Below are 12500 nucleotides of genomic sequence, written 5' to 3'. Positions count from 1 at the left end.
CTTTAGGTAAAAGTTGCATTTCGTCGAGCTGAACATTTCACTAGAACATCGCGAAACGATCCGACGACTCCTTCTGGGAGTTTTTGGGGTCCGAAGGTTTTCTGGGACTTAGTCTCTGGAGCAACATTTCTGAAGCTCGGCACGAGCAACCACGCACGTGTCTTATATCTCCGTAAGTAAGGGTCTGACGGTCTTGGACACCTTTAGCAAAAAGTTGCGTCTTATCGAATGGAACATTTCACTTGAATACCACGAAACGATCCGACCACTCCTTCGACCTGTTTTTGGGTTTTGCAGTTTTCCATGGGGTATTTTGTATGGGGACAACCGACCCATGCCCGTATCTCCGTACCTAAGCGTCTGACGGTCTTGGACCCCTTTAGGTAAAAGTTGCATTCCGTCGAGCTGAACATTTCACTAGAACATCGCGAAACGATCCGACGACTCCTTCTGGGAGTTTTTGGGGTCGGAAGGTTTTCTGGGACTTAGTCTCTGGAGCAACATTTCTGAAGCTCGGCACGAGCAACCACGCACGTGTCTTATATCTCCGTAAGTAAGGGTCTGACGGTCTTGGACACCTTTAGCAAAAAGTTGCGCCCTATCGAATGGAACATTTCACTACAACACCACGAAACGATCCGACCACTCCTTCGACCTGTTTTGGGGTTTTGCAGTTTTCCATGGGGTATTTTGTATGGGGAAAACCGACCCATGCCCGTATCTCCGTACCTAAGCGTCTGACGGTCTTGGACCCCTTTAGGTAAAAGTTGCATTTCGTCGAGCTGAACATTTCACTAGAACATCGCGAAACGATCCGACGACTCCTTCTGGGAGTTTTTGGGGTCCGAAGGTTTTCTGGGACTTAGTCTCTGGAGCAACATTTCTGAAGCTCGGCACGGGCAACCACGCACGTGTCTTATATCTCCGTAAGTAAGTGTCTGACGGTCTTGGACACCTTTAGCAAAAAGTTGCGCCCTATCGAATGGAACATTTCACTAGAACACCACGAAACGATCCGACCACTCCTTCGACCTGTTTTTGGGTTTTGCAGTTTTCCATGGGGTATTTTGTATGGGGACAACCGACCCATGCCCGTATCTCCGTACCTAAGCGTCTGACGGTCTTGGACCCCTTTAGGTAAAAGTTGCATTCCGTCGAGCTGAACATTTCACTAGAACATCGCGAAACGATCCGACGACTCCTTCTGGGAGTTTTTGGGGTCGGAAGGTTTTCTGGGACTTAGTCTCTGGAGCAACATTTCTGAAGCTCGGCACGAGCAACCACGCACGTGTCTTATATCTCCGTAAGTAAGGGTCTGACGGTCTTGGACACCTTTAGCAAAAAGTTGCGCCCTATCGAATGGAACATTTCACTACAACACCACGAAACGATCCGACCACTCCTTCGACCTGTTTTGGGGTTTTGCAGTTTTCCATGGGGTATTTTGTATGGGGAAAACCGACCCATGCCCGTATCTCCGTACCTAAGCGTCTGACGGTCTTGGACCCCTTTAGGTAAAAGTTGCATTTCGTCGAGCTGAACATTTCACTAGAACATCGCGAAACGATCCGACGACTCCTTCTGGGAGTTTTTGGGGTCCGAAGGTTTTCTGGGACTTAGTCTCTGGAGCAACATTTCTGAAGCTCGGCACGGGCAACCACGCACGTGTCTTATATCTCCGTAAGTAAGTGTCTGACGGTCTTGGACACCTTTAGCAAAAAGTTGCGCCCTATCGAATGGAACATTTCACTACAACACCACGAAACGATCCGACCACTCCTTCGACCTGTTTTGGGGTTTTGCAGTTTTCCATGGGGTATTTTGTATGGGGAAAACCGACCCATGCCCGTATCTCCGTACCTAAGCGTCTGACGGTCTTGGACCCCTTTAGGTAAAAGTTGCATTTCGTCGAGCTGAACATTTCACTAGAACATCGCGAAACGATCCGACGACTCCTTCTGGGAGTTTTTGGGGTCGGAAGGTTTTCTGGGACTTAGTCTCTGGAGCAACATTTCTGAAGCTCGGCACGAGCAACCACGCACGTGTCTTATATCTCCGTAAGTAAGGGTCTGACGGTCTTGGACACCTTTAGCAAAAAGTTGCGCCCTATCGAATGGAACATTTCACTAGAACACCACGAAACGATCCGACCACTCCTTCGACCTGTTTTGGGGTTTTGCAGTTTTCCATGGGGTATTTTGTATGGGGAAAACCGACCCATGCCCGTATCTCCGTACCTAAGCGTCTGACGGTCTTGGACCCCTTTAGGTAAAAGTTGCATACCGTCGAGCTGAACATTTCACTAGAACATCGCGAAACGATCCGACGACTCCTTCTGGGAGTTTTTGGGGTCCGAAGGTTTTCTGGGACTTAGTCTCTGGAGCAACATTTCTGAAGCTCGGCACGAGCAACCACGCACGTGTCTTATATCTCCGTAAGTAAGGGTCTGACGGTCTTGGACACCTTTAGCAAAAAGTTGCGCCCTATCGAATGGAACATTTCACTAGAACACCACGAAACGATCCGACCACTCCTTCGACCTGTTTTGGGGTTTTGCAGTTTTCCATGGGGTATTTTGTATGGGGAAAACCGACCCATGCCCGTATCTCCGTACCTAAGCGTCTGACGGTCTTGGACCCCTTTAGGTAAAAGTTGCATTCCGTCGAGCTGAACATTTCACTAGAACATCGCGAAACGATCCGAGGCCTACTTCTGGGAGTTTTTGGGGTCGGAAGGTTTTCTGGGACTTAGTCTCTGGAGCAACATTTCTGAAGCTCGGCACGAGCAACCACGCACGTGTCTTATATCTCCGTAAGTAAGGGTCTGACGGTCTTGGACACCTTTAGCAAAAAGTTGCGCCCTATCGAATGGAACATTTCACTAGAACACCACGAAACGATCCGACCACTCCTTCGACCTGTTTTGGGGTTTTGCAGTTTTCCATGGGGTATTTTGTATGGGGAAAACCGACCCATGCCCGTATCTCCGTACCTAAGCGTCTGACGGTCTTGGACCCCTTTAGGTAAAAGTTGCATTTCGTCGAGCTGAACATTTCACTAGAACATCGCGAAACGATCCGACGACTCCTTCTGGGAGTTTTTGGGGTCCGAAGGTTTTCTGGGACTTAGTCTCTGGAGCAACATTTCTGAAGCTCGGCACGGGCAACCACGCACGTGTCTTATATCTCCGTAAGTAAGGGTCTGACGGTCTTGGACACCTTTAGCAAAAAGTTGCGCCCTATCGAATGGAACATTTCACTAGAACATCACGAAACGATCCGACCACTCCTTCGACCTGTTTTGGGGTTTTGCAGTTTTCCATGGGGTATTTTGTATGGGGAAAACCGACCCATGCCCGTATCTCCGTACCTAAGCGTCTGACGGTCTTGGACCCCTTTAGGTAAAAGTTGCATTTCGTCGAGCTGAACATTTCACTAGAACATCGCGAAACGATCCGACGACTCCTTCTGGGAGTTTTTGGGGTCCGAAGGTTTTCTGGGACTTAGTCTCTGGAGCAACATTTCTGAAGCTCGGCACGGGCAACCACGCACGTGTCTTATATCTCCGTAAGTAAGGGTCTGACGGTCTTGGACACCTTTAGCAAAAAGTTGCGCCCTATCGAATGGAACATTTCACTAGAACACCACGAAACGATCCGACCACTCCTTCGACCTGTTTTGGGGTTTTGCAGTTTTCCATGGGGTATTTTGTATGGGGAAAACCGACCCATGCCCGTATCTCCGTACCTAAGCGTCTGACGGTCTTGGACCCCTTGAGGTAAAAGTTGCATTTCGTCGAGCTGAACATTTCACTAGAACATCGCGAAACGATCCGACGACTCCTTCTGGGAGTTTTTGGGGTCGGAAGGTTTTCTGGGACTTAGTCTCTGGAGCAACATTTCTGAAGCTCGGCACGAGCAACCACGCACGTGTCTTATATCTCCGTAAGTAAGGGTCTGACGGTCTTGGACACCTTTAGCAAAAAGTTGCGTATAACCATCCTCGTCAATACTCTCGAACACTGTAACTCGATCCGACCACTCCTTGGTACACTTTTGTGGGTTGCCAGTTTCGGTTGGGACTTAGTCTCTGGAGACCAAATTCTGAAGCTCGGCGTGGGTACCGGTTTTTCGTGCACGTCAGAGGGCCTCGACCGCCCCGAGAACCCGACCTTCAGGATTTTGGCCATTTTTGGGGGTGCACAAAAGTGTTCGTAATCAACCTCGGATTGTACTTTTCATCATCTAGGGGCACCGTAGGGACCGAAAAAAGTGGTTTCGCATGATAGTCCACCTCGACCCATGTCGACCCTTGCGCGACCCCGACCTTCAGGATTTTGCTCTACGGAAGGGGGTGCACACTTGTGCGACCCCGACCTTCAGGATTTTGCTCTACGGAAGGGGGTGCACAAAAGTGTTCGTAATCAACCTCGGATTGTACTTTTCATCATCTAGGGGCACCGTAGGGACCGAAAAAAGTGGTTTCGCATGATAGTCCACCTCGACCCATGTCGACCCTTGCGCGACCCCGACCTTCAGGATTTTGCTCTACGGAAGGGGGTGCACACTTGTGCGACCCGGACCTTCAGGATTTTGCTCTACGGAAGGGGGTGCACAAAAGTGTTCGTAATCAACCTCGGATTGTACTTTTCATCATCTAGGGGCACCGTAGGGACCGAAAAAAGTGGTTTCGCATGATAGTCCACCTCGACCCATGTCGACCCTTGCGCGACCCCGACCTTCAGGATTTTGCTCTACGGAAGGGGGTGCACAAAAGTGTTCGTAATCAACCTCGGATTGTACTTTTCATCATCTAGGGGCACCGTAGGGACCGAAAAAAGTGGTTTCGCATGATAGTCCACCTCGACCCATGTCGACCCTTGCGCGACCCCGACCTTCAGGATTTTGCTCTACGGAAGGGGGTGCACACTTGTGCGACCCCGACCTTCAGGATTTTGCTCTACGGAAGGGGGTGCACAAAAGTGTTCGTAATCAACCTCGGATTGTACTTTTCATCATCTAGGGGCACCGTAGGGACCGAAAAAAGTGGTTTCGCATGATAGTCCACCTCGACCCATGTCGACCCTTGCGCGACCCCGACCTTCAGGATTTTGCTCTACGGAAGGGGGTGCACAAAAGTGTTCGTAATCAACCTCGGATTGTACTTTTCATCATCTAGGGGCACCGTAGGGACCGAAAAAAGTGGTTTCGCATGATAGTCCACCTCGACCCATGTCGACCCTTGCGCGACCCCGACCTTCAGGATTTTGCTCTACGGAAGGGGGTCTACTTGTGCGCAACCCCAACCTTCAGGATTTTGCTCTACGGAAGGGGGTGCACAAAAGTGTTCGTAATCAACCTCGGATTGTACTTTTCATCATCTAGGGGCACCGTAGGGACCGAAAAAAGTGGTTTCGCATGATAGTCCACCTCGACCCATGTCGACCCTTGCGCTACCCCGACCTTCAGGATTTTGCTCTACGGAAGGGGGTGCACAAAAGTGTTCGTAATCAACCTCGGATTGTACTTTTCATCATCTAGGGGCACCGTAGGGACCGAAAAAAGTGGTTTCGCATGATAGTCCACCTCGACCCATGTCGACCCTTGCGCGACCCCGACCTTCAGGATTTTGCTCTACGGAAGGGGGTCTACTTGTGCGCAACCCCGACCTTCAGGATTTTGCTCTACGGAAGGGGGTGCACAAAAGTGTTCGTAATCAACCTCGGATTGTACTTTTCATCATCTAGGGGCACCGTAGGGACCGAAAAAAGTGGTTTCGCATGATAGTCCACCTCGACCCATGTCGACCCTTGCGCGACCCCGACCTTCAGGATTTTGCTCTACGGAAGGGGGTCTACTTGTGCGCAACCCCGACCTTCAGGATTTTGCTCTACGGAAGGGGGTGCACAAAAGTGTTCGTAATCAACCTCGGATTGTACTTTTCATCATCTAGGGGCACCGTAGGGACCGAAAAAAGTGGTTTCGCATGATAGTCCACCTCGACCCATGTCGACCCTTGCGCGACCCCGACCTTCAGGATTTTGCTCTACGGAAGGGGGTCGACTTGTGCGCAACCCCGACCTTCAGGATTTTGCTCTACGGAAGGGGGTGCACAAAAGTGTTCGTAATCAACCTCGGATTGTACTTTTCATCATCTAGGGGCACCGTAGGGACCGAAAAAAGTGGTTTCGCATGATAGTCCACCTCGACCCATGTCGACCCTTGCGCGACCCCGACCTTCAGGATTTTGCTCTACGGAAGGGGTCTACCCTTGCGCGACCCCGACCTTCAGGATTTTGCTCTACGGAAGGGGGTCTACTTGTGCGCAACCCCGACCTTCAGGATTTTGCTCTACGGAAGGGGGTGCACAAAAGTGTTCGTAATCAACCTCGGATTGTACTTTTCATCATCTAGGGGCACCGTAGGGACCGAAAAAAGTGGTTTCGCATGATAGTCCACCTCGACCCATGTCGACCCTTGCGCGACCCCGACCTTCAGGATTTTGCTCTACGGAAGGGGGTCTACTTGTGCGCAACCCCGACCTTCAGGATTTTGCTCTACGGAAGGGGGTGCACAAAAGTGTTCGTAATCAACCTCGGATTGTACTTTTGATCATCTAGGGGCACCGTAGGGACCGAAAAAAGTGGTTTCGCATGATAGTCCACCTCGACCCATGTCGACCCTTGCGCGACCCCGACCTTCAGGATTTTGCTCTACGGAAGGGGGTGCACAAAAGTGTTCGTAATCAACCTCGGATTTTACTTTTCATCATCTAGGGGCACCGTAGGGACCGAAAAAAGTGGTTTCGCATGATAGTCCACCTCGACCCATGTCGACCCTTGCGCGACCCCGACCTTCAGGATTTTGCTCTACGGAAGGGGGTCGACTTGTGCGCAACCCCGACCTTCAGGATTTTGCTCTACGGAAGGGGGTGCACAAAAGTGTTCGTAATCAACCTCGGATTGTACTTTTCATCATCTAGGGGCACCGTAGGGACCGAAAAAAGTGGTTTCGCATGATAGTCCACCTCGACCCATGTCGACCCTTGTGCGACCCCGACCTTCAGGATTTTGCTCTACGGAAGGGGGTGCACAAAAGTGTTCGTAATCAACCTCGGATTGTACTTTTCATCATCTAGGGGCACCGTAGGGACCGAAAAAAGTGGTTTCGCATGATAGTCCACCTCGACCCATGTCGACCCTTGCGCGACCCCGACCTTCAGGATTTTGCTCTACGGAAGGGGGTGCACAAAAGTGTTCGTAATCAACCTCGGATTGTACTTTTCATCATCTAGGGGCACCGTAGGGACCGAAAAAAGTGGTTTCGCATGATAGTCCACCTCGACCCATGTCGACCCTTGCGCGACCCCGACCTTCAGGATTTTGCTCTACGGAAGGGGGTCTACTTGTGCGCAACCCCGACCTTCAGGATTTTGCTCTACGGAAGGGGGTGCACAAAAGTGTTCGTAATCAACCTCGGATTGTACTTTTCATCATCTAGGGGCACCGTAGGGACCGAAAAAAGTGGTTTCGCATGATAGTCCACCTCGACCCATGTCGACCCTTGCGCGACCCCGACCTTCAGGATTTTGCTCTACGGAAGGGGGTCTACTTGTGCGCAACCCCGACCTTCAGGATTTTGCTCTACGGAAGGGGGTGCACAAAAGTGTTCGTAATCAACCTCGGATTGTACTTTTCATCATCTAGGGGCACCGTAGGGACCGAAAAAAGTGGTTTCGCATGATAGTCCACCTCGACCCATGTCGACCCTTGCGCGACCCCGACCTTCAGGATTTTGCTCTACGGAAGGGGGTCTACTTGTGCGCAACCCCGACCTTCAGGATTTTGCTCTACGGAAGGGGGTGCACAAAAGTGTTCGTAATCAACCTCGGATTGTACTTTTCATCATCTAGGGGCACCGTAGGGACCGAAAAAAGTGGTTTCGCATGATAGTCCACCTCGACCCATGTCGACCCTTGCGCGACCCCGACCTTCAGGATTTTGCTCTACGGAAGGGGGTGCACAAAAGTGTTCGTAATCAACCTCGGATTGTACTTTTCATCATCTAGGGGCACCGTAGGGACCGAAAAAAGTGGTTTCGCATGATAGTCCACCTCGACCCATGTCGACCCTTGCGCGACCCCGACCTTCAGGATTTTGCTCTACGGAAGGGGGTGCACAAAAGTGTTCGTAATCAACCTCGGATTGTACTTTTCATCATCTAGGGGCACCGTAGGGACCGAAAAAAGTGGTTTCGCATGATAGTCCACCTCGACCCATGTCGACCCTTGCGCGACCCCGACCTTCAGGATTTTGCTCTACGGAAGGGGGTGCACAAAAGTGTTCGTAATCAACCTCGGATTGTACTTTTCATCATCTAGGGGCACCGTAGGGACCGAAAAAAGTGGTTTCGCATGATAGTCCACCTCGACCCATGTCGACCCTTGCGCGACCCCGACCTTCAGGATTTTGCTCTACGGAAGGGGGTCGACTTGTGCGCAACCCCGACCTTCAGGATTTTGCTCTACGGAAGGGGGTGCACAAAAGTGTTCGTAATCAACCTCGGATTGTACTTTTCATCATCTAGGGGCACCGTAGGGACCGAAAAAAGTGGTTTCGCATGATAGTCCACCTCGACCCATGTCGACCCTTGCGCGACCCCGACCTTCAGGATTTTGCTCTACGGAAGGGGGTCGACTTGTGCGCAACCCCGACCTTCAGGATTTTGCTCTACGGAAGGGGGTGCACAAAAGTGTTCGTAATCAACCTCGGATTGTACTTTTCATCATCTAGGGGCACCGTAGGGACCGAAAAAAGTGGTTTCGCATGATAGTCCACCTCGACCCATGTCGACCCTTGCGCGACCCCGACCTTCAGGATTTTGCTCTACGGAAGGGGGTCTACTTGTGCGCAACCCCGACCTTCAGGATTTTGCTCTACGGAAGGGGGTGCACAAAAGTGTTCGTAATCAACCTCGGATTGTACTTTTCATCATCTAGGGGCACCGTAGGGACCGAAAAAAGTGGTTTCGCATGATAGTCCACCTCGACCCATGTCGACCCTTGCGCGACCCCGACCTTCAGGATTTTGCTCTACGGAAGGGGGTGCACACTTGTGCGACCCCGACCTTCAGGATTTTGCTCTACGGAAGGGGGTGCACAAAAGTGTTCGTAATCAACCTCGGATTGTACTTTTCATCATCTAGGGGCACCGTAGGGACCGAAAAAAGTGGTTTCGCATGATAGTCCACCTCGACCCATGTCGACCCTTGCGCGACCCCGACCTTCAGGATTTTGCTCTACGGAAGGGGGTGCACACTTGTGCGACCCCGACCTTCAGGATTTTGCTCTACGGAAGGGGGTGCACAAAAGTGTTCGTAATCAACCTCGGATTGTACTTTTCATCATCTAGGGGCACCGTAGGGACCAAAAAAAGTGGTTTCGCATGATAGTCCACCTCGACCCATGTCGACCCTTGCGCGACCCCGACCTTCAGGATTTTGCTCTACGGAAGGGGTCTACCCTTGCGCGACCCCGACCTTCAGGATTTTGCTCTACGGAAGGGGGTGCACAAAAGTGTTCGTAATCAACCTCGGATTGTACTTTTCATCATCTAGGGGCACCGTAGGGACCGAAAAAAGTGGTTTCGCATGATAGTCCACCTCGACCCATGTCGACCCTTGCGCGACCCCGACCTTCAGGATTTTGCTCTACGGAAGGGGGTGCACACTTGTGCGACCCCGACCTTCAGGATTTTGCTCTACGGAAGGGGGTGCACAAAAGTGTTCGTAATCAACCTCGGATTGTACTTTTCATCATCTAGGGGCACCGTAGGGACCGAAAAAAGTGGTTTCGCATGATAGTCCACCTCGACCCATGTCGACCCTTGCGCGACCCCGACCTTCAGGATTTTGCTCTACGGAAGGGGGTGCACACTTGTGCGACCCCGACCTTCAGGATTTTGCTCTACGGAAGGGGGTGCACAAAAGTGTTCGTAATCAACCTCGGATTGTACTTTTCATCATCTAGGGGCACCGTAGGGACCAAAAAAAGTGGTTTCGCATGATAGTCCACCTCGACCCATGTCGACCCTTGCGCGACCCCGACCTTCAGGATTTTGCTCTACGGAAGGGGGTCGACTTGTGCGCAACCCCGACCTTCAGGATTTTGCTCTACGGAAGGGGGTCTTCTTGTGCGCAACCCCGACCTTCAGGATTTTGCTCTACGGAAGGGGGTGCACAAAAGTGTTCGTAATCAACCTCGGATTGTACTTTTCATCATCTAGGGGCACCGTAGGGACCGAAAAAAGTGGTTTCGCATGATAGTCCACCTCGACCCATGTCGACCCTTGCGCGACCCCGACCTTCAGGATTTTGCTCTACGGAAGGGGGTCGACTTGTTCGCAACCCCGACCTTCAGGATTTTGCTCTACGGAAGGGGGTGCACAAAAGTGTTCGTAATCAACCTCGGATTGTACTTTTCATCATCTAGGGGCACCGTAGGGACCGAAAAAAGTGGTTTCGCATGATAGTCCACCTCGACCCATGTCGACCCTTGCGCGACCCCGACCTTCAGGATTTTGCTCTACGGAAGGGGGTCGACTTGTTCGCAACCCCGACCTTCAGGATTTTGCTCTACGGAAGGGGGTGCACAAAAGTGTTCGTAATCAACCTCGGATTGTACTTTTCATCATCTAGGGGCACCGTAGGGACCGAAAAAAGTGGTTTCGCATGATAGTCCACCTCGACCCATGTCGACCCTTGCGCGACCCCGACCTTCAGGATTTTGCTCTACGGAAGGGGGTCGACTTGTTCGCAACCCCGACCTTCAGGATTTTGCTCTACGGAAGGGGGTGCACAAAAGTGTTCGTAATCAACCTCGGATTGTACTTTTCATCATCTAGGGGCACCGTAGGGACCGAAAAAAGTGGTTTCGCATGATAGTCCACCTCGACCCATGTCGACCCTTGCGCGACCCCGACCTTCAGGATTTTGCTCTACGGAAGGGGGTGCACAAAAGTGTTCGTAATCAACCTCGGATTGTACTTTTCATCATCTAGGGGCACCGTAGGGACCGAAAAAAGTGGTTTCGCATGATAGTCCACCTCGACCCATGTCGACCCTTGCGCGACCCCGACCTTCAGGATTTTGCTCTACGGAAGGGGGTGCACAAAAGTGTTCGTAATCAACCTCGGATTGTACTTTTCATCATCTAGGGGCACCGTAGGGACCGAAAAAAGTGGTTTCGCATGATAGTCCACCTCGACCCATGTCGACCCTTGCGCGACCCCGACCTTCAGGATTTTGCTCTACGGAAGGGGGTGCACACTTGTGCGACCCCGACCTTCAGGATTTTGCTCTACGGAAGGGGGTGCACAAAAGTGTTCGTAATCAACCTCGGATTGTACTTTTCATCATCTAGGGGCACCGTAGGGACCAAAAAAAGTGGTTTCGCATGATAGTCCACCTCGACCCATGTCGACCCTTGCGCGACCCCGACCTTCAGGATTTTGCTCTACGGAAGGGGTCTACCCTTGCGCGACCCCGACCTTCAGGATTTTGCTCTACGGAAGGGGGTGCACAAAAGTGTTCGTAATCAACCTCGGATTGTACTTTTCATCATCTAGGGGCACCGTAGGGACCGAAAAAAGTGGTTTCGCATGATAGTCCACCTCGACCCATGTCGACCCTTGCGCGACCCCGACCTTCAGGATTTTGCTCTACGGAAGGGGGTGCACACTTGTGCGACCCCGACCTTCAGGATTTTGCTCTACGGAAGGGGGTGCACAAAAGTGTTCGTAATCAACCTCGGATTGTACTTTTCATCATCTAGGGGCACCGTAGGGACCGAAAAAAGTGGTTTCGCATGATAGTCCACCTCGACCCATGTCGACCCTTGCGCGACCCCGACCTTCAGGATTTTGCTCTACGGAAGGGGGTCTACTTGTGCGCAACCCCGACCTTCAGGATTTTGCTCTACGGAAGGGGGTGCACAAAAGTGTTCGTAATCAACCTCGGATTGTACTTTTCATCATCTAGGGGCACCGTAGGGACCGAAAAAAGTGGTTTCGCATGATAGTCCACCTCGACCCATGTCGACCCTTGCGCGACCCCGACCTTCAGGATTTTGCTCTACGGAAGGGGTCCTCTCTGTACAAGGTTTAGGGGTACATTTTCACCCAAAAACCACTATCGCTCATACGAAACAACTCCTCGACATGTGTCTTCTCTGTGAATTTGGCCCCGATCTGACGAGTAGTTTTCGAGATATGCCCCTCTGAAGGTACATATTGGGAATTAGCCGATTTTCACCCATTGCGGTGTCTATGGGGTGTTGGGAATCGCTCTACCGACCAGCCGGTTGGAGATATCGATTCCCGGTCTTCGGCGCGTTTGCTCAACTCCGTAATGCCTACTTTTCGTCCATACACACAACACCTCGCAGAGTTCTTCTTCTGCCAGATATAGCACGTGCCCCTTTGTTCGTGCACCATTTTGGCCCGTTT

The sequence above is a fragment of the Anopheles nili genome (assembly GCF_943737925.1).
Source record: "Anopheles nili chromosome X unlocalized genomic scaffold, idAnoNiliSN_F5_01 X_unloc_3, whole genome shotgun sequence".
Lineage (NCBI taxonomy): Eukaryota > Metazoa > Arthropoda > Insecta > Diptera > Culicidae > Anopheles > Anopheles nili.
This window is presented reverse-complemented; position numbering follows the sequence as displayed.